Source organism: Mustela nivalis (genome assembly GCF_964662115.1).
Source record: "Mustela nivalis genome assembly, chromosome: 2".
NCBI lineage: Eukaryota > Metazoa > Chordata > Mammalia > Carnivora > Mustelidae > Mustela > Mustela nivalis.
The window spans coordinates 94,058,566-94,081,010 of record NC_139021.1 but is presented as its reverse complement, the minus strand read 5'-3'; positions in this window follow the sequence as shown (position 1 = coordinate 94,081,010).

Below are 22,445 nucleotides of genomic sequence, written 5' to 3'. Positions count from 1 at the left end.
CCATACATATTTGCAAATATCTGGCTCAGTATTGGTAAACCAAGGGCTGCTCCATCCCTGGCACTATCAAGAAATAGCTATTGATGATTCTCTCTGTTGTGTGTTCTTTGCACACAGAATGTTAATGCAAATAAATCATTTAGTCCTTTTTGGGTTCTGCAAGCGACTTGTTCTCCACTTCCAAGGTTCACTTAATTCACTATTACTGTTACTTTCAAATTGACTCAACTTGTATAGGACCTTCTCCAAAAGTAGACTCTAGAATCAATCCAGATTGAAATCAACAGGCACTCCTGTCAATGCCCTTCCTTCCCTCTAGAGACCTTAGCAATCTCCTCTCATGCCTCCTGGAGTATGTAGACCATCCATCATTGCCATTAATTGCCTGTGAGCTTCTGGCGTGAGAAACTACCTTCTTCGGTCCTGCTGTATACACCACTGGAGCATCAGTTGTTGGTCATATACTGGGCACTCAGTACATAGAGACTGAGCTTTTTCTTTCTCAGTCAGCTGGTCATAAACTTCTCATGAGACTATAGCTGTGACCTGAAGACAGTAAGATGGTAGAATATAGGAGTTAGTAGAGGTCATTGGCATACTTGAGTTTTCAGAACCTGCTGGAGACTAATCTTGTATATGCTGTTTCATTAAATGATGAAGGGCTGCTTGAGTACTCAGTTGTATGGCTTGGTGGATCATACAACACCTAGTTCTTGATGGGCAGTTCAGGATACATGGTAACTTGGTAGCCTAGGGTTAAGTGTTCAGTCTTAACACTGTGGCCCAACAGGCATGCCAAAAGCTGTTTCTCAAAAGCATAGTTGTTTACAGAGGATGCATGGCTTTGCTTAAAGAATCCTAAGGGTATGCACTGTGATTCACATATAGTTGCCTGCCAAAAACTCTAAGCAGGACCCTCCACTACCAATACTTCAAGCAATGTTAGATCTCCTGGTTAATACAGCCCAAATGGCACAGCAGTGTGCTTGGAAGCTCGGATTTGTTGCACAACAGTCTCCTGTTCTGGACCCTACTCAAAATTGGTAGCTTCTCTGTTCACTTAGTAAATGGCTTGGAGTAGCAGGTCCAAATGTGGTGTATCCTGTCTTCAAAATCCAAGGTGGCCCGATAATGGTTGTAACTCTTTCCTATTGGTAGGAGGATCAACTCATTCTTTACCTTAGAAGGAATACTTTGGCATGCACTACAACACTGGACCCGTAGAAATTTTACCATGGTGGCATTCCCCTGCCTTTCTGTGGGATTAGATCCCACCCTGAAGCAGACAAGTGTCTTGCCAATGTGTCTTGAGTATTTATTACTTCCCTAGCACAGTAGGTTCAACCAGCTTTATATCACCAGTATAATGAATCAGCAAGACATCGGGTGAAAGATAAAGACAATCCGGCTGTCTGTAGACTAGACTGTGATATAGGGCTGAAGAGTCGATAAGCCCCTGAGGTAGGACACTGAAGGTGTATTGATGGCTTTGCCAGCAGAAAGCAAACAGTTTATGATTGTATTTACTAATAACCATAAAGGAGGAATAAAGAATTTGCTGCTAAATAGCTACATACCAGGTGACAAGGGAAGTGTTGATTTGTAGTTTTATCTTGTCTCCATAGTTTTTCCTTTTCTGTAAACTGTTCCCTTTCCTACTGTAACTTTTTACAGAGGTATTTATTTAGCATATGAAATGTCTTGCCTATTTTCTTTATATTCCCTCACTAGAATGTAAATACCATCAAAACTTGGAGTTTTCTCTATTTTAGTTAGTACTCTAAATACTGTGCCTAGGTTATGGCACATTGTAAATATTCAATGGATAAATGTCAAATGAATATTTGTGTTTATATTGGATCATGAATTAAAGTATTTCTTACTATAAATGGAGGTTAAAAATATTTGCAAACTTTAGCAGGTTTTTACAAAGTTAAACATAGTCTGGTATAATCCAAGCACTGCACTCCTAGGTAATTACTCAACTTATTTGAAAACTTAACATTTACACAAAAGCCTGCATATGAATACTTATACCAACTTTATTCATAATGTCCCAAATTGGAAGCAACCAAGATACCCTTCAGTAGAAGAGAGGATAAACAAACTGGCATATACATACAGTGAAATACTATTCAGTGATTTAAAAATATGGTATGTTAAGCCACTAAAAGTCATGAAGCAATTTTAAATGCATATTAGTTAAGGAAGCCAGTCTGAAAGAGCAATTTGATGTTCGATTGATTTTTATTTTTATTTTTTTAAAGATTATATTTATTTATTTGACAGAGAGAGTGATCACAGGCAGAGAGGCAGTCAGAGAGAGAGAGAGAGGGGGGGGGAAGCAGGCTCCCTACTGAGAAGAGAGCCCGATGTGGGGCTCAATCCCAGCACCCCGAGACCATGACCTGAGCCGAAGGCAGAGGCTTAACCCACCCAGGCATTTTTATATGACATTGGAAGAACCACAGTTATAGAGAGTAACATTTAGAAGTCTTCAAGGGTAGGTTGAGAGGGCTGAACAGATGATTCGCAGGAATTTTTTTCAGTGGTGAAGCTATTATTCTGTAGGATACCATTATGGTGGACGCATGACTTTATGCATTTGTTCAGACCTGTAGGACTTTACAGTATAAATAAGGAAACTTAAGGTAGGCAGATTTAAAAAGCCATTGAGGGGTTCCAAGGATGCCAGGAAGGATTGTAAACTAATTATGGAACCACCTCATTGAAGGAGGTGGAGGGTGATGTGTGCTGATTTAAGTAACTATGGAAATGTGTGGAGACTATAAGCCTCAAGACAAAGAACTGCACATAAGCATTTTACCCTAGTTGATAAAGTTGTTTTCCATGAGGTACAGGTTAACAATTCTGGTACTACTATACATTTACACTGGGATGGAACAGTTAAGTAAATGTGTAGCAGATGGGAAGAGCTAGGTTTACACTGTTGCATTGGGACGTTACAAATGGGCAAGAAAAGGACGCAGAGTGATCCATGTGGTAATGGGTGAGAGTTGGAAAAATCAATGTGAACTCATATTTAACTGAATATAGATACATATGCTTGCATATATGTTCTTATGTTTATATACACAGTGCATTATTAAATGCATTATACACAAAATATATCTTTTTCTCTATCAGCTAAGGATATAAGTGCACCAATGTTTTAGAAGCAGTATGTACATGCAATGCCCAGATCTTAGTTTCTAATACCATATTCCATAATTAATCTCCAAATAAGGACAATAACAAAGTCATACTTCCTCCATCTAACATTATACAACTATCCAGAGTAGAGCTGGAAAAAAGTCTTACACTCCTTCTGTTAAATTCCTTACTGAAAACTTTGGTTTTGGATTGCTCAATGCTAGCATATGCAAATTCATTTGATATTAATTTATTGATCATGTACCCTACAAATTTATTGTGATCATTTATTCTAATGTTTTTGTCAGGTTCCTAAGAATTTTCCAAATAATAAGGTCACATCATCTGCAGACAGAGATAGTTTTACCACTTTATTTCCACTGTGGATCACTTTTCTTATATTTTATAGCCTAATTGCCCTGTCTAAGTCCTTAGTACAATATCATAGTACAATATTAACTTTGAGTGGCAAGAGTGCTGTGAGGACAAATAAAAATTAAAAGGACAAGGTTTAATATTCCTCTAAAAATCAAGAGACATCTCTCTTTGTATTTTCTTTTCTTTTTTTAAAATTTATTATTTTTTTTAAATTTTTTCAATTTATTTATTTTCAGAAAAACAGTATTCATTATTTTTTCACCACTCCCAGTGCTCCATGCAATCTGTGCCCTCTATAATACCCACCACCTGGTACCCCAACCTCCCACCCATCCGCCACTTCAAACCCCTCAGATTGTTTTTCAGAGTCCATAGTCTCTCATGGTTCACCACCCCTTCCAATTTGCCCCAACTCCTTTCTCCTCTCTAACACCAATTGTCCTCCATGATATTTGTTATGCTCCACAAATAAGTGAAGCCATATGATAGTTGACTCTCTCTGCTTGACTTATTTCACTCAGCAAAATCTCTTCCAGTCCTGTCCATGTTGCTACAAAAGTTGGGTCCTTTCTGATGGAGGCATAATACTCCATAGTGTATATGGACCACATCTTCCTTATCCATTCGTCCGTTGAAGGGCATCTTGGTTCTTTCCATAGTTTGGCGACCGTGGCTATTGCTGCTATAAACATTGGGGTACAGATGGCCCTTCTTTTCACAACATCTATATCCTTGGGGTAAATACCCAGGAGTGCAATTGCAGGGTCATAGGGAAGCTCTATTTTTAATTTCTTGAGAAATCTCCACACTGTTCTCCAAAGAGGCTGCAACAACTTGCATTCCCACCAACAGTGTAAGAGGGTTCCCCTTTCTCCACATCCCCTCCAACACATGTTGTTTCCTCTTTTGTTAATTTTGGCCATTCTAACTGGTGTAAGTTGATATCTCAATGTAGTTTTAATTTGAATCTCCCTGAGGGCTAATGATTATGAACATTTTTTCATGTGTCTGATAGCCATTTGTATGTCTTGATTGGAGAAGTGTCTGTTCATATCTTCTGCCCATTTTTTGATATGTTTACCTGTTTCGTGTGTGTTGAGTTTGAGGAGTTCATTATAGATCCTGGATATCAATCTTTTGTCTGTACTGTCATTTGCAAATATCTTCTCCCATTCCGTGGGTTGCCTCTTTGTTTTCTTGACTGTTTCCTTTGCTGTGCAGAAGCTTTTGATTTTGATGAAGTCCCAAAAGTTTATTTTCACTTTTGTTTTCTTTGCCTTTGGAGACATATCTTGAAAGAAGTTGCTGTGGCTGATATCGAAGAGATTACTGCCTATGTTCTCCTCTAGGATTCTGATGGATTCCTGTTTCACGTTGGGGTCTTTTAGCCATTTTGAGTTTATCTTTGGGTAAGGTGTAAGAGAATGGTCAAGTTTCATTCTTCTACATATAGCTGTCCAGTTTTCCCAGCACCATTTATTGAAGAGACTGTCTTTTTTCCACTGTATATTTTTTCCTGTTTTGTCAAAGATTAATTGACCATAGAGTTTAGGGTCCACATCTGGGCTCTCCTCTGTTCCACTGGTCTATGTGTCTGTTTTTATGCCAGTACCATGCTGTCTTGGTGATCACAGCTTTGTAATAAAGCTTGAAATCAGGTAACGTGATGCCCCCAGCTTTATTTTTGTTTATCAACATTTCCTTAGCAATTCGGGGTCTCTTCTGATTCCATACAAATTTTAGGATTATTTGCTCCAGCTATTTGAAGAATACTGGTGGAATTTTGATCGGAATGGCATTAAAAGTATATATTGCTCTAGGCAGTATAGACATTTTAACAATGTTTATTCTTCCAATCCAAGAGCATGGAATGGTCTTCCATCTATTTGTGTCTTCTTCAATTTCTTTCATGAGTGTTCTGTAGTTCCTCGAGTACAGATCCTTTACCTCTTTGGTTAGGTTTATTCCCAGGGATCTTATGGTTCTTGGTGCTATAGTAAATGGAATTGATTCTCTAATTTCCCTTTCTGTATTTTCATTGTTAGTGTATAAGAAAGCCACTGGTTTCTGCACATTGACTTTGTATCCTGCCATGTTGCTGAATTGCTGTATGAGTTCTAGTAGTTTGGGGGTGGAGTCTTTCGGGTTTTCCATATAAAGAATCATGTCATCTGCGAAGAGAGAGAGTTTGACTTCTTCATTGCCAATTTGGATACCTTTTATTTCTCTTTGTTGTCAGATTGCTGTTGCTAGGACTTCTAATACTATGTTGAACAAGAGTGGTGAAAGTGGGCATCCTTGTCTTGTTCCTGATCTCAAGGGGAAGGCTGCAAGCTTTTTCTCATTGAGGATGATATTTGCTGTGGGTCTTTCATAGATAGATTTGATGAGGTTCAGGAATGTTCCCTCTATCCCTATACTTTGAAGCGTTTTAATCAGGAACGATGCTGGATTTTGTCAAATGCTTTTTCTGCATCAATTGAGAGGACCATGTGGTTCTTCTCTCTTCTCATATTAATTTGTTGTATCACATTGATTGATTTGTGAATGTTGAACCATCCTTGTAGCCCAGGGATGAATCCCACCTAATCATGGTGGATAATCTTTTTAATGTGCTGTTGGATCCTGCTGCTAGGATCTTGCTGAGAATCTTAGCATCCATATTAATCAGTGATATCGGTCTGAAATTCTCCTTTTTGGTAGGGTCTTTGCCTGGTTTGGGGATCAGGGTAATGCTGGCTTCATAGAAAGAGTCTGGAAGTTTTCCTTCTGTTTCAATTTTTTGAAACAACTTCAGGAGAATAGGTGTTATTTCTTCTTTGAAGGTATGGTAGAATTCCCCAGGGAATCGGTCAGGTCCTGGGCTCTTGTTTTTTGGGAGGTTTTTGATCACTGCTTCAATCTCGTTATTAGATATCGGTCTATTCAGGTTGTCGATTTCTTCCTGGTTCAATTTTGGTAGTTTATATTTTTCCAGGAATGCATCCATTTCATCTAGGTTGCTAAGCTTATTGGCATATAACTGTTGATAATAACTTCTGAGGATTGTTTCTATTTCCTTGGTGTTATTTGTGATCTCTCCCTTTTTATTCATGATTTTATGAATTTGGGCTTTCTCTCTTTTCTTTTGGATTAGTGTAGCCAATGGTTTATCAATCTTATTGATTCTTTCAAAAAAACAGCTTCTAGTTTCATTGATACGTTATACTGTATCTCTGGTTTCTACCTCATCAATCTCAGCTGTAATCTTGATGATTTCCCTTCTTATGTGTGGAGTTGGTTCGATTTGTTGTTGATTCTCCAGTTCTTTAAGGTGTAGAGACGGCTGATGTGTTCTGGATTGTTTCAGTTTTGTGTTTCATTTTTTTTAGGGGGCTTGGATAGCTATGTATTTTCCCCTTAGGACTGCCTTTGCTGTATCCCATAGGTCTTGGACCGAAGTATCTTCCTTCTCATTGGTTTCCATGAATTGTTTCAGTTCTTATTTGAGCTCCTGTTTAATCCAAGCATTCTTAAGCAAGGTGGTCTTTAGCTTCCAGGTGTTTGATTTCCTTCTGAACTTTTCCTTGTGATTGAGCTCCAGTTTCAAAGCACTGTGATCTGAGAATATGCAGGGAATAATTTCAGTCTTTTGGTATCAGTTGAGTCCTGATTTGTGACCCAGTATGTGATCTATTCTGGAGAAGGTTCCATGTGCACTTGAGAAGAATGTGTATTCTGTTGTTTTAGGGTGGATTGTTCTGTATATATCTATGAGGTCCATCTGGTCCAATGTGTCATTCAATGCTCTTGTTTATTGATTTTCTGTTTTGATGATCTGCCTAATTCTGAAAGAGGCATGTCAAAATCTCCTACGATTACTGTATTCATATCAATATGACTCTTTATCTTGATTCACAGTTTTCTTAAGTAATTGGTTGCTCCCATATTGGGAGAATAGATATTTACAATTGTTAGATCATCTTGGTGGATAGTCCCTTTAAGGATTATGTAGTGTCCTCGGGACGCCTGGGTGGCTCAGTTGGTTAAGCAGCTGCCTTCGGCTCGGGTCATGATCCCGGTGTCCTGGGATCAAGTCCCATATCAGGCTCCTTGCTCAGCGGGGAGCCTGCTTCTCCCTCTGCTCTGCCTGCCATTCTGTCTGCCTGTGCTCGCTCTCTCTCCCTCTCTCTCTCTCTGATAAATAAATGAAATCTTAAAAAAAAAAAAAAGGATTATGTAGTGTCCTTCTGTATCCCTGACTATAGTCTTTAGTTTGAAGTCTAATTTATCTGATATGAGAATCGCTACCCCAGCCTTCTTTTGAGGCCCATTGGCATGAAAGATGCTTCTCCATCCGTTCACTTTCAATCTGCGTGCATCTTTAGGTTCAAAATGGGTCTCTTGTAGATAGCATATGGATGGGTACTGTCATTTTATCCAATCTGCAACCCTGTGCTTTTTTATGGATGCATTTAGGCCATTCACATTGAGAGTGATTATTGATAGATACGTTTTTATTGACATCGAATTACCTTTGAAGTCTTTCTCTCTGTAGACTGTCTCTATATTTCTGTTCAATGCTATTCTTGGGAATTTTCTCTTTTATAGAGCCCCCCTTATTATTTCCTGAAGTGTTGGCTTGGTGGTTGCATAGTCTTTTCAGCCTTGCCGGTCTTGAAAACTCTTTATCTCTCCATCCATTTTGAATGTCCGTCTTGCTGGATAAAGTATTCTTGACTGCATCTTCTTCTTCTCATTTAGTGCCCTGAATATATCTTGCCAGCCTCTTCTGGCTTGCCAGGTCTCTCTCGACAGGTCTGACGTTATTCTGATGGGCTTCCCTCTGTAAGTAAGGAGCCTCTTTGCCTTGGCAGATTTCAAGAGATTATACCTACAATTATAATTCCTCAATTTGACTATCAGGTGTTGTGATGTTTTTTTTGGAATGTAGAATCTTGGGTGGAGACCGTTCAGCCTCTAGTACATGAACGCTGGTTCCATTCGCGAGATTGGGAAAATTTTCATGAAGGACTTGTTCCATTATATCTTCTAGACTTCTTTCTTTCTCCTCCCCTTCAGGGATTCCAATAATTCTGATGATGGAACGCTTCATGGCATCATTTATTTCCCTGATTCTGTTTTTGTGGTTTCTAAGCTGTTTGTTCCAGGCTTCCTCCTGATCCTTTCTCTCTGTTTGTCTTCCAGATCACTAATTCTATCTTCTTTCTCACTTAGCCTAGCTTTGAGAGAGTTTAGGTTAGATTGGAACTCATTGAGAGCATTGTGAACCTCCTCCCTGGTAGCTTTAAGCTCCGCCCTAACATTGGGAACATCCTGTCTGGTCGCTTTCAGTTTGGCCCCAATCAGTTCCATTTGGTCATCCACGGCTTTCTCCAACCTAGCTATTGCCTGGATAATTGTTAGCCTGAATTCTCTTTCTGACATATTGTCTATGTTGATAGCCGTTAGCTCTGTTGCAGAAGGTCCATCCTCTGTATTTTTCTTCTGTTGGGCATTCCTCCTTCTAGTCCTTTTGGTGGGAGATGACTGAACAGATGTAGCTGGATGTATCAACTGTGGTGCAGTCAAGGTGCACCTTGGAACACTTCTGAGCAATCAGGATTCCCCACCCAAACGAGAGACAAAAGAAAAGAAAAATAAAAAGAAAAAAAGAAAAGAAGAAAAAAAGAGAGAGAGAGACAGGAAAGAAAGGGAAAATGAAAAAGAAGTTTCAGCCCAGATGGGCCCCAAGGTAAGATTTATGAAGTAGACAAACAAAAAGAGATAAAAAGACTGATACAAGTATATGATAAGAGAAAAAAATATATATATGCAAATAAAGAACCAATAAAAAGAACCACAAAGTGGTTCAAAAAGAACCACAAGTGTAAAATTTATATGCTATCAGGACAAACACAAAAACACAGAAACACTGGTGGAAGAAGATGGGAGAGTTCTTATAAATTCTCAGTGTGTGCGAGGAAGGTTGTTTTGATTCTTCCTGGATGTATCTTGATATCTTTGTTAATGGACTAACTTTCCTAAGATAAAGGGGATTAAAAATTGGTTTACCTATAGGGGTAATATTGATTGGGGAAAGGGGATTACTTTGAAGTTTAACTCTATATGAATATTAGAGGATAAAAATAAGAAGGAATAAACTAGACTAAACTAAACTTTAAAAAAAGGAATTAAAAAAATAAAAATGCAAAAGAGAAACATAGGTGTATGTATCAAAATGTTCAGGTTAGAAAGGTATTATGGAATTTGATGTACTGTACAACTCGCTGTGATGGTAAATAGGTTAAAAAAAAAAACCTATTTGTGGAAAAAAAAAATGAACCAGAATAGTGGGATCAAGTGAACAATACAAGTTTTCCTATGAAGTAGTGGTTGTTCTCTTGTAGTCCTTATTTTTCTTTCTTGGTTTGTTTTCTGGGGGAGGGGCCTGCCACGTGAGTTGTTGGTCAATGATGTTTCCTGAGTTAAGTCCTCCCGCCCCCCTAAAGGGGGTGGGCTCTGAGGAAACTGTTTTTTTTTTTTTTTTCCAGGCTTTTGTTCTCTGGCGGTATTTATGCTTGTTCACTTTTATTTTCTCTCGCCTTGACCGCCTTTGATGGTTTTTGTAGTTTTAGAGGAAAACCAACCGCACCCTGATCTCCCTCTCAGAGAGAAGCCTCAGTCTGGGTGCAGAGCCTAAATAAGTTCCCCCTTGGCCACTGGCAGAGCAGGTTCCAAGTTGCAGACCCTGGAGGTACAGGATCTTTTGCTTGTACCCAAAGCCAAGGCAGTGGCAGCTGTCTGGGAGCTCCGACTGCCAGAGAGGTTCCAAGCAGCGATCGCACACTGAGATTTTGCCGCTGGCCCGGGCTGGGAGTGCCCGGCTTGCGTGCACCTCTTTCAGAGGCGGCGCGCATCTTGGGCACTGAGAACGGGGCGCTGGTCCATAAGCACCAGGCTGGGCTTTTGCGCACCTCTATCAGGGGAGAGTTTGGGGCGCGCGGCTTAGGCTTTGAAACAATGGCGCGGGTCAAAGAGCGCCGGCCGGGCCTTTGTAACTCAGGGGAGCATGAGGGACCTGCGCGAGTATCTCAAGCTTTGTGGTAGGGCTCCTGCGTTCTGCCGCCCACGGGTGTGGCTCCCATCCCCTCACAGGATCTAGAACCCACGGATTCTCACATTCTGGGGCGGGCTGGTAGCTTAGGGACCAAGAGCTGGTTTCTCCGCTGCACTCTCTCTGCCTCGGCGCTGGGGAAGCTGTCCTGGGACCGGGGACTTAAGCCCCTGTCCCTAGCTGCCCTGATTCCCACAATTTCCCCCCATGATCCTTTGCTCTTTTGGAGTGCTTTCAACCAGTCTCCAAGTTAATTCTGGTTCCCAGACGCAGGGAACTCTCACTTGTATTGGGGTATTACTTTCCAACCGGTCGCCTCTGGTGGCTCCCTCCCCCTTTTGTTTATCTTTCGATATCAGTCCGCCATTTCCATTCTGCTTTACCTGCCTGATGAAGTTCTTGAACCTAGGTGAGGTTCAATAGGGTGAGGTTCGGAGCCGATGGCTAAGAAAGAATTCTTTAGACGTCTTTGGTGCAAAAAGGTGGTTTATTAGAGCATGGGGACAGGACCTGTGGGCAGACGGAGATGCTGCTGCACCGGGCATGTGAGGAGTGGCTGGTTATATACACAGGAGTTGGGTAGGTGAGGACAAAGGGTTGTTCAGAAGGGCTATTGGGGTAAAGAAGACTGTCAGGATATTGAAGGCCTGGTTACTATCAAGCCAAGGCCACTTTCCCTCTAATGAGGCACTAACATAAAGACAATTGGGAGTCTCCTGGTGTAATGTTACATTCCTGCTATCAAACATCCTTGTTAGTGAGATTTAGGTTTAGAAGAAATTTAACTTTGTTTACTTTTCCTTCTACCTCCATCTCCTTCGTTTTTTTATGGAGGGGAGGGTGACGTTAGAGCTTGAGGAACTGAGTTATGTATCTTTGGAAATTGGGCTATTGATAAGGTAACTTCTTTGTTGTTGAAAGACCTGTGGATCCCCTTACCCAAGAATTCAACACTGCCACAGGATGCAAACAGCAAGAGGTTCTTTATTGAACCTGTGGGTGGTCTGCGGGTGGTCAGCGTGTGCCTGCGGGTGGTCAGCAGCTCCTGCTAGCTGAGCACACTTGGCTGGGGTGGTGCAGGATTTTTATAGACAGGTACATACAAGTCCCGGATGGGACGGGGCCGATTGGCTGACAATTTGAACATTTGAAAAAAGGCATACTTGGTGTTAGCGGATTGGCTTTGGAAGACCCCCTCGCGCGAAGAGAAAGGCGGGAAGGGGAAACAAAGAGGGGAAGTTTGACCTTATTACTCAGCAGAAAGACATCCTGTCTATGTGACTATGCAGCCCCCTGTCTACGTGACCTACGTGACCATGCAGCCCCCTTGCCTATGTGACCATGCCTCGGCTATTAGGAGAAGGTATCTTGTTCAAATAGGAGACAAGTGTCATGCCCTAAAAGCCAAGCGGTTACAGAAAGGCAAAAGAGCAGTTACATTGAATTCAACCCTGGGGGAAGGGTCTTTTCATTGCAAGGGGAGGAGGGGTACTCTTACACAACAAAAGAGCAGTTAATTAGTTAACGACGGGGGGGGGGGGGTGTCTTTCATTGTAAATCTCAAGGACATTTGTAAACCAAGAGAGACTCCTGCCTTGCAGGACTGTGATCTCTGCAAGATAACCATGTGTTCTTCTTTTAGGGCAGTCAGGGGTGCCTGTGAAATGTCACACATATTACCAAGGAGAGTGGGTGGAGAGGGGGTGCAAGGCACCAGCCCCTGCTCCGTTCTCAGCCAGCCTTCTACTCCCTCATCATGCCCACTGGCGTCTTATGCCCCTGTAGAGATTCAGACATGTATAATTATGATCTCAGGCTGATTTCATGGGTTATTGGAGTTCTTTGGTAGGTAATCAGCTCACTTTGGGGTACCAGCTGAAAAGGCGCCTCCTCCTACTCCCCCGCCATCTTGTCTCCTCCGAAATTAAATTTAAATAAAAAAATTTAAAAAGTCAATTTCTTTCGTATATACCAGCAATGTACAAGTGGAATTTGAAGTTAAAAACACAAGACCGGGTGCCTGGGTGGCTCAGTGGGTTAAGCCGCTGCCTTTGGCTCAGGTCATGATCTCAGCATCCTGGGATCTTTTGAGTCCCGCATCGGGCTCGCTGCTCAGCAGGGAGCCTGCTTCCTCCTCTCTCTCTGCCTGCCTCTCTGCCTACTTGTGATCTCTCTCTATCAAATAAATAAATAAAATCTTTAAAAACACAAGACCATTTACATTAGCTGACCAAAAAAATTAATACTTAGGGGCAGATCTAACAAAATATGCACAAGATCTATGTGAGAAAAAGTATAAAATTCTGATGAAAGATAACAAACAAGGTAAGATGTGAAGTGGAAAGAAAGTCCATAATCTTGGGTAAGAACACTCAATACTGTTAAGAGATTAGTTTTTCCCAAACTGATCGACAGACTCAAAGCAATCCCAATCAAAATGCCAGGAAGTTATTTTGTGGATACCAACATGTTGACTCTAAAATTTGGATGGAAAACTGGAAAACCAAGAGTCCCAGAGTAGTCAACAAAATATGAAAGGGGGAAAAAGAAAAGGAAATTGAGGATTGCCACAACCCAATCTCAAGACTTACTATTAAAGCTATAGTGATTAAGACAGAAGGTGGTTGGCAAAAGAGACAGGTGCTTGGAGCAGAGTGGAGAGCCCAGAAAAACATCCACACACACAGGCAAAGGCAACTCAATGGCAAGGACAGTCTTCAAGAAATGGAACCACAAAACCACAATGGGACATCGATAAGAAAAAACAATGGGACATCAATAAGAAAAAACAAACAAAAGAAAAGAATAAAAACAAACTTTTCACACCTTTCACAAAACCTAAATGTAAAATGCAAAACTTCTTAAAGATGACATAAGAAAACTGTAGACATCCTTGGATTTGGCAATGATTTTTCAGATATAAAACCAAAAGCATAATCTATGAAAGAAAAAACTGATGAGAGGGACTTTGTTAAAATTAAACTTCTCTGTAAAAGACACTGTTAAGAGAATTAAAAGACCAGTCACAGAGTAGAGAAAATATCTGCAAAACACACCCATGGTAAAGGACTTAAAACCAAAAATATAATATAAGGATGTCTTAGTAGCAATAAGAAATCAAACCTAATTTAAAAATGTGAAAAGAGTGGTGGCTGGGAGGTCCAGTCGGTTAGGCATCTGCCTTTGGCTCAGGTCCTGGGATTGAACCCCACACTGAGCCCCCTGCCCAGGGAGGAGCTTTCTTTTCCCTCTCCCACTGCCTGCTGCTACCTCTCCACGTGCTTTTGCTGTTAATAAATCAATAGAATCTTAAAAAAAAAAGGATCTGAAAAGATGCTCAACATTGTATGTCATTAGGAAAATGCAAATTTAAACAAGGTACTATTACATATTACGTAGAATATAAAAAATCCAAAGCACTAGTAATACCAAATGCTAGAAAGGATGTGGGACAACCAAACTCTCATTCACTGTTTGGTCAGAATGCAAAATGGGAGGCACTGTGTGAGACAGCTTGGCAGTTTCTCACAGAACTAAACACATTCTCATTAAGATCAGTAATTGTGCTCCTTTGTATTTACCCAAAAGAGCTTAAAACTAGTGTCCACACAAAAACCTGTACATGGATGTTTACAGCAGCTTTATTCTCTGAAGTGCCAAAACTTGGAATCAATCCAAATCTCCTTCAGTAGGTGAACAGGTACACTGTGCCACACCCACACAATGGATTATTCGGCAATTAAAAAGATGAATTATTAAGCCACAAGACTTGGAAGAACCTTAAATGCATATTGCTAAGTGAAAAACCTGTCTGAAAGGCTAAATACTATATGATTCCAACTCTATGGCATTCTGGAAAAAGGTAAAAATTAACCAACATTTTTATTTTTTATTTATTTTTTAGGTCATCTCTATACCCAATGCCGTGGCTGGAGCTCACAACCCCGAGATCAAGAGTCAGATGCCCTAGCGACTGAGCGAGCCAGGTGCCTCTGAAAAGGTAAAACTCTAGACAGTAAAAAGATCCCGGGCTGAGGGGTGAGGGAGGAGGGTGCAGGCAGAGGAGAAGAAGCAAATAGATGAGGTACAGGGGTTTTCAAGGCAATGAAACTAGGCTGTAAGATACCAACAGTAAGTAAATAATATTATACATTTGTCAAAACCCACAGAACTATAGAAAGAGGAGTGAACCCTAATATAAACCATGGACTTTAGTTAATACTGTATCAATGCTGGTTCATCAGTTGTAACACATGTACGACAACAATTCAAGGTATTAATAATAGGAGATATTGAAATTAGAAGAAAAATAGCTTCTCTTTGTACTCGAGGGTATTTCCTATCTGAACCCAGATAAAGTGCAAATCCTCCAAAAGGCCAGAATTTGGGAGATCATAAGACGTGTTGGAACACAGGAAAAGAAATGAGCAAACCAGGCAAGCTGCAGGCAATTAAAAACCATTAACCATTAGAGAAGCAGTGACATCACTCAAAATTAAAACCAAGTAGAGTTTAAAAGTTTAGCTACTTTACTAACTAGCTGCAATCAGGGATGGCAAACAAAGACTAATTCGAAGTAACCTGGGAATTAATCATTTAAAACTTACCAAAAATCCAAAATTAGTAGCTTTAATGCTATGAAAATAACACAGAATTTGGAAAGATTGAAATTCTCTAAGCCGCCAAGAAGTAAAACACTCCTTCCCAGATACATGGACTTATAAAATCACTATATACTATCTCCACTAGAAGCAGAATCCCTTGTAACCGTTACACTGTAATGATGAGAAGTACTAAGAGGGCATATGAAATTTATAATCTCTGCCCTGAAACATGTCCCATTTCATCAAGACAAAAAACCAAAATAGTTAAGCACTAATCTGCACACTACATAGGGGTTCAAAGACATAGAGAGTTTGTGTGAGCTCACATATGTGTGTGCTTCCAACCATTCTTGAAAACAATAGGCAACAGAGATGAATAAATGCCCCTGTACATCCCATCAATATTCCTTAAATATTTATCATGCAACTCCAGCTCTGCTCTAAGACCTGGGGACACAGTCATGAAAAGAAAAGACAAGGTCTCTGATTTTAAGAAGCATATATTCTAATGCAGAAATGAGAAAATAAACATGTAAACAAACAAACATGATATTAATAAACAGCGATCAAATAGTGATTAATGAATAGTGATCACAGCTAAAAAGAAAACAGGACACTGTAAAGGTTTGAATGACAAATGGGATGTACTTTAACTTGGAAGAACCAGGATATACACTTACAGAACAATGAGTTGAGATCCAAATGACCCAAAGGAGCTAGCCACAGGAAGTGTGGGAAGAGTGTTCCCGCGCAAGGTATCAGCATGTGTACAAAAATGTCCTTGGAGCTCTTCCCTCCAGCCCCTGCTCTCAAATCTCTGACCCAGCTAGATGGGGACATAATCTAGGACTTGTGTCTCCCAAAACTCATTCTGAATCTTTGTTTGGTGACTAAATTTTTCAAGCTTGAGACATTAAAAACATATGCTATCAAGATCTTCCCACCATCTACAGAGAGATAATCTTAAAAGCATCATGAAATAGTAACACTGAAATTCTAAGGAACTTCTGTTCTAACATTTTAATCAATTTTATATCAAACTCCTTTGTTGAATTTATATACCTGTTTGACATATTTATGAAGAGACAAAAAAAAAAAAACCCCACATTCCTTAAATGTATTCATCCATCTTACAAATATTTGAGTACCTAATTACACTCTGTTCCAACTGATTTCTTCTCTTTATCTCTTTTTTCCCCTCAATTTAACACCAATCATAATCTATGTAGGCTTTTAGTTTGTTTTCGAACTTAATTTCTTGAGCTATTTAAAGGAATTATCTAGTGCTAGAGTTCTCAACACTGGTCACACATTAGAATCACTTAAGCAACTTTTTTTTTTTTTTAAGATTTTATTTATTTACTTGACATAGAGAGAGAGATCACAAGTAGGCAGAGAGGGAGGGACTCGTGCTCCATGCTGAGCACAGAGCCCCGTGCAGGGCTCAATCCCAGAACCCAGAGACCATGACCTGAGCTGAAGGCATAAGCTTAACCCTTTGAGCCACTAAGGCACCCCCTCACCTGAGGAACTTAAAAACAAAAAGCCCAAAGGGCACCTGGCTGGTTCAGTCACTGGAGCATGCAGGTCTTGATCTCAGGGTTGTGAGTTCAAGTCCCATGTTGGGTATAGAGATTACTAAAAAAAAAAAAAAAAAAAAAAAAGAAGAAGAAGCCCAAGCCCCAGTTTGTGATTAATTTGTTTAAATGTTTAAAGAAATTTGATGCTAAACATTGTAAGACTAGTTAAATAACAAAAAGATATATTTACATAATACTTCTTGCTCTCAAATTTTGAACAAAGAACTTACTAATAATCAATAACTTAGTAGGCCAACATTTTATTTAAATGATAAGTTTTATGCTACTACAAAGAGTAAATTAGAAAATCAAAAGCAAGGAAAAATGGGCATGGTGTGAACATGGGGAAGCAAGAGAGAGCAAGAAAGTATGTGACTGGGAAGCGAATGTTTAGCTCCGAGATCCTTCTCCAAGAGAAGGACAGATTAAAACCTAAAAAGAAAGAAAAGAAAGATCCTGTGCACTCAAGGAAAGAGAAGTCCCCCTACATCCCTCCTGATTTTTATACTATAAACACACAGCTGGGCCGCCTTACCACATCCTGGTTGGTACCGACTTTATCAACTTTTCTATTTAAGCCAAACTTGACCGGGTACAGTCAATGATGGACAGGCTGTGTGCCAAGTGTACCAGTTGTACAACTGACTGTGTAATGGCTGAAACTGAGAAACCGGGGTGAAAGTATCAAGTGGCTCTAAGGATTGCCAAAGAGCCAAGATTCAAACGATTACCACGTACACACAAGACAAACTATGCAGATGACTGCTCAGTATGGAAGTAATTCAGAGTGTTACACTGTGGCATCAGCTGACCCAGACCCAGAAGATTGCTGGAGTTTCCATCATGGACATCTCTAACCATATAGATGACACTGAGCAAATGCCAGATGATGACAGAGCCCCTCACTCCTATTTCTTAATAGAGTTCCTCAGCTCTCCTTTACCAACGTTTCCTATTGCCAGTTCATACAAGCAATTCTCCTTACCCAGTTCCTCTGTTCTGAGCTATGGCCAAAGACATTCACTTTTTTATGTCTTGAAACTGATTATCTTGTACCATTTTACATTTTGTTGCATCTTTTTATAAATCAGATGACTGCTCACAAAAGAAAAAAAAAAGGAAAGGAAAGGAAAGATCAAAATGGAGGACAACAGCAACACACTTCTTTTTTGCCGGGAACCCTTCTTACCAAGTGCCAATCAGATAAATTTTATCTGATGTTACATCGTCACATCTCCTCTATCATCAGGGAAAGTAGTTCACATAAGAAAATTTCCCTATAAAATGAGTTCCAGGCTTACATTCCATATTTGGCTAATTCGAATTTTATTATAAGGTCTGTCTCAAACTGATGTGGAAGAGAATGGAATCTTGTCATCAAGACGTGACATCAAATTAAGAACCCACAGGGTAAGCACTCAGCTCCTGTGACAGAAGACAGCTCCTGGGGATGGGCCACCCTGGGCAATAGTGGCTGACCTGCGGGCCTGCGGCTATCTGCTGTCTGTCACTCTTCCCTCTTCCTCCTCTGTCAGCTGCTATCTCCAGCCGCCGTCAACAAAGTCCACCTCAAACAGCCATCACTTGCCCTGGTCCTGTTTACCATAGCTAAGCTCCAGGCCAGGCGTCCAGATCACCAGCCCTGTGGGAACTTCTAAGGGAAGAGGTGGCCCTATTGGTGAAATGGAGGCGCCAAGGTGTGCGGACATTGTGCCATCTTCTGTGCTATTCTTAATGTTCTGATTGTCCCACTTCCCTCAGTTCCCACCTGTGGCCTCTGGAAAGGAACATATTATAGTAGGATTTCCAAGGACTGATGCGTGGGGGTCAGGAGATCCAGCCTGTGGTTGGCCCCAACTAGCTGTGTGGCTTTAAAGGAAATCATCACACCTCAGTCCTCAGTTTCCTTATCTGCAAGCCAGGAAAATGGGCTAGAGTCTTTTCAGAGGAGCCAGAAAATATCACATAGATAAGCACCACCTCATTATACTAACAAGCAAACAGAAGGCTGGAGGCGAGTGATTTGCCCCAAGTCAGACATAAGCAGGCAGAGAGCAGAGCCGAGGATGGGACCCACATCTGCAAGTCACAGCTACATCAGCCAGCACAGCACAAACAGATCTGAGCAGCTGCTCGTTCTTCCCCTTTTCCGTTTTGTCCATCAGAATGCATGCTCCCTGTGAACAAGGACACACAGGACCCGCTTTCTGTCTCAAAATTCCCAGTTAACCCAATTAGAACAGGGAGGAGCCTCAAGGACTTACCCCTCCCCCCCACACATGGTTCTTTTACCTATGGAACATGAAGGTACATACATTCACCGTCCAGAGGGCTCCTGCCTTCACTTCTCATGGAAGAGGTCATCATGTGCCTACCCAGGGTGCCAACGAAGCCACAGGTTCCAGAGAGGAACTGACGCAGAGAAGTTTGAAGGAGGCAGACTGGCTCAGCGCAGAAACAAACTGTCTACCAAGGAAAACTACACCACGGGGGACTGATTCTCTTTGAAATATGTTCAAGTGTGTGGGAAAATGGTTTTTCAAGAACTGGTGGACTGACCAGTCACCTGGTACTTACAAGATCACATCCGCATTCTGACAAGAGTGGCCTGCCTGCTGTGTAGACCAGGGGCCAGAAAGACAAGGAAGGCGCAAGGATACTGGGTGAGAAGCTTCTACGGCATGAAGACGAGGGCGCACTGCAAAAGTACGAGAAGAGATGGAGAGAAGTATATGGACTGAAGAGGTTTAGGAAGCGAAATCCACAGGACTTGATGTGACAGACTAGATTTTGGAAAGGTGACAGAGTAGGAGCTGACTTCTGGTTTCCCGACTCCCAACTAAACGGATGAAGTGTACTGAGAGAGGCAATAGAATAAGAAAGGCGGATTTCAGTGGAGGAGGTGCTCATGAATTCCATCTTGAACCTGATGAGTCTGAGGGGCCACAGACACATCCGAGAAGAAAGGTCAGCACGTCCAGTACACAGAACTGGTGCTCAGGAGGCGTGTGGGCCAGAGACAGGAATGTGCCTTACCTGCCAATAGGTGGTCATGAAACTGCACGAAAGGTCATCTAGGGAAAGAAAGGAACACGGGGCTGAGCCCATAATCAGCATTCAGTGGCTACCAGGAACATGACTTTGCACAGGAGACACATCAGAGAGGTAGAAGAAAGACAGGAAGCAATGCAGAGCATTTGGTCTACTGCGATGTCAATTAAGGAGACAGAGAAAGGTCAGGTGCGCTGACTTACAAACAGTTTTGGTAAGAACTCTTTAGTGGAACGACAGGGCCTGAAGGGTGGAAGGTGGGAAAGTCAAGTCAACCCCTGAGCACCAGCTGCGATGCGCGACAGTGACAGGGAAATACCTAGAGGTGGGTCAGTCAAGTGGGAGAGGATCAAACAGGAGCGGGTGATGGGAAGGAGTGCAGGGAAGAGGATCCCCGCAGGCTCCTGGAAGGGTGGGAGGGCATGGACTCCGAGCCAGAGTGGAGACTGAACCCGAGGAGGAAGGAGAGCCCCTCCCGGTACCAGGCTAGGAGGAGAAGGGGACAAATATAAGAATGGGATCGTGATCAGCAGGATGGAGGAGGTCCCGTGGGATGGCTGCTAATTTTTTTTGTACGACTGGAGATGAAGTCATATGTTGAGATGGAGGAGGAAGGCTACGTGTGATGTCAATAGCACACCCATGTAAATGGTCTAATTTGCCTGTTATGCCACTTTCTCCCCCTACTACCAATACCTTATGTCTTGCTCATCTATTAGCTGGCTGTCAACCCTAAGGATTTTCGTATTTCTAAGCCGACAAAGTATGATGTTGCCAGTGCCTCTGCCCCAGGTGACCCTTCCCCATCTGCCATTCCTGCACTTTGATCACTTACCTCTTTTGCATACCTTTCCCCTCCTATTTCTCATTAGATCTCATAAACATGCGACTTTTTAAGTAGTCTCCTGCCACCAGTCAGCTCGAACTCAACAGATATGACCATGCAACTTCCTGCTGTAAACCTGACTGCAGCTCTACCGTGAAGACTGCATCAACGTGGACCCCTCAATGTATGCAGTGTCCAAGGTGCAACCCGCAGCCCCACCCCATCACCCTTTCTATCATCCCAGTCTCATTCCAAAATGTGCCAAACAAGACACCTATGTAGAAATATAATCCTGACAGCAAGCTCTCCACTCATTTCTGACTCGCAACTGTAACTTAAAAAACTTCTCTCTGACGGAAACACAAATTGCAAATAACCTTTATCTCCAGCTCCCACATAGAAGATCAATACCACTTTACACAGAACAGCTGTTCCATGTATTTTCCTTCTATGTATGAAGGGGTCACGTTCATTAACACTACAAATTGTACATTATATTCAGAAGTTTCAGAGCCTTGAAAAACACGGAATTGCTGGCATTCTAGCCACTTTCCCAGTTTGCTCTCTCCCTACCTCTAAGTCCTACTCTAGAACTGCTATTCTGAGATTTCTATTTTCCGAAGCTGCTTTGACCAAAGGCATTCTGTCAGCTCAGAGTGAGAAAGATGGTGGGGCAAGGAAGTGTGAGAAAATGCTAGTGTTAGGCCCAAAGAAAGCCTGACGAAGTCCAAAGACAGACCAGCTAAAGAGACTTCCGTGCTTTGAGATTCTTTAAGTCTCTGTGTGTGCCTTTTCTCCTTCCAATGACCTCTCTCCTCATCATATGTCCTTCATTAACAGAAGGTCTCTGGATCAGAGGATTCACTCTGTGCTCTCCTTCAGACACTCCATTCAATTTACACCTTTTATTACAGTCGTTTAACATCACCATACAAGAACAAGAGTACAATATACCTTCGTCTAGACACCCCTACATATTAAAAATGATATGGCTACACTGCAGAGGATCCAGACACAAACACTTTTAAAGCCAGAGTTTGGGAGCTGTGATATGGTCCTCAGAGCTCTTAGAGGATCACCTCGCTACCAGCCGACAAAACACAGCCAACAAGTAGATGTGCGAGCATGTTTATGTCCAGTCTGCGCTAGAATGGGCGGAATCGTGTTTTTGTGGCTAGCGTTGGTTCGATCGCCACACCTGCCCCCAATTTCCGAGACCCCCTCCTCCTCCTGCCATCCACCCCACATTTATTTTGAGATTTTTCTTTCCTATTCCCTTGCTCTTTCTCCCACTGTCCTCCCCTTTAGTGGGAATGCCATGGTCAAATGATGATTCATTTCTCTTTTTTTTCTCCGTGAGACTCTGACAGCTCAAACCACAGATCTCACTCGCGCCCTTCACCCTGCAGCTTTGCTGTAATAGCCCAGGCCTGGGCTGCCCCTCCCAATGCTGTGATCTCCCAGAGATAGCTCGAGCAGTCCTTAGAAAGGGATGGGACACAGCAAGACAATGGTATACAGTGAGTCTTGCATTCGAGTCATTCCAAACGGGAAACTGGTCACTTTTTTTTAAAACCTGAGTACAGAATCTGAAATAATACATTCCCTAGCAGTGGGCCTGGCAAGGCCTTGTTGAGGAAAATGTTCCCAGTCAATATCCAGAGACTATGAGAGGTAGGATGAGAGCTGGAATCTTATTTGGAGAATCAGAATAAATTGCCAGGGGAGCAACTATGAAAGTGCATTCTATGCCCTGT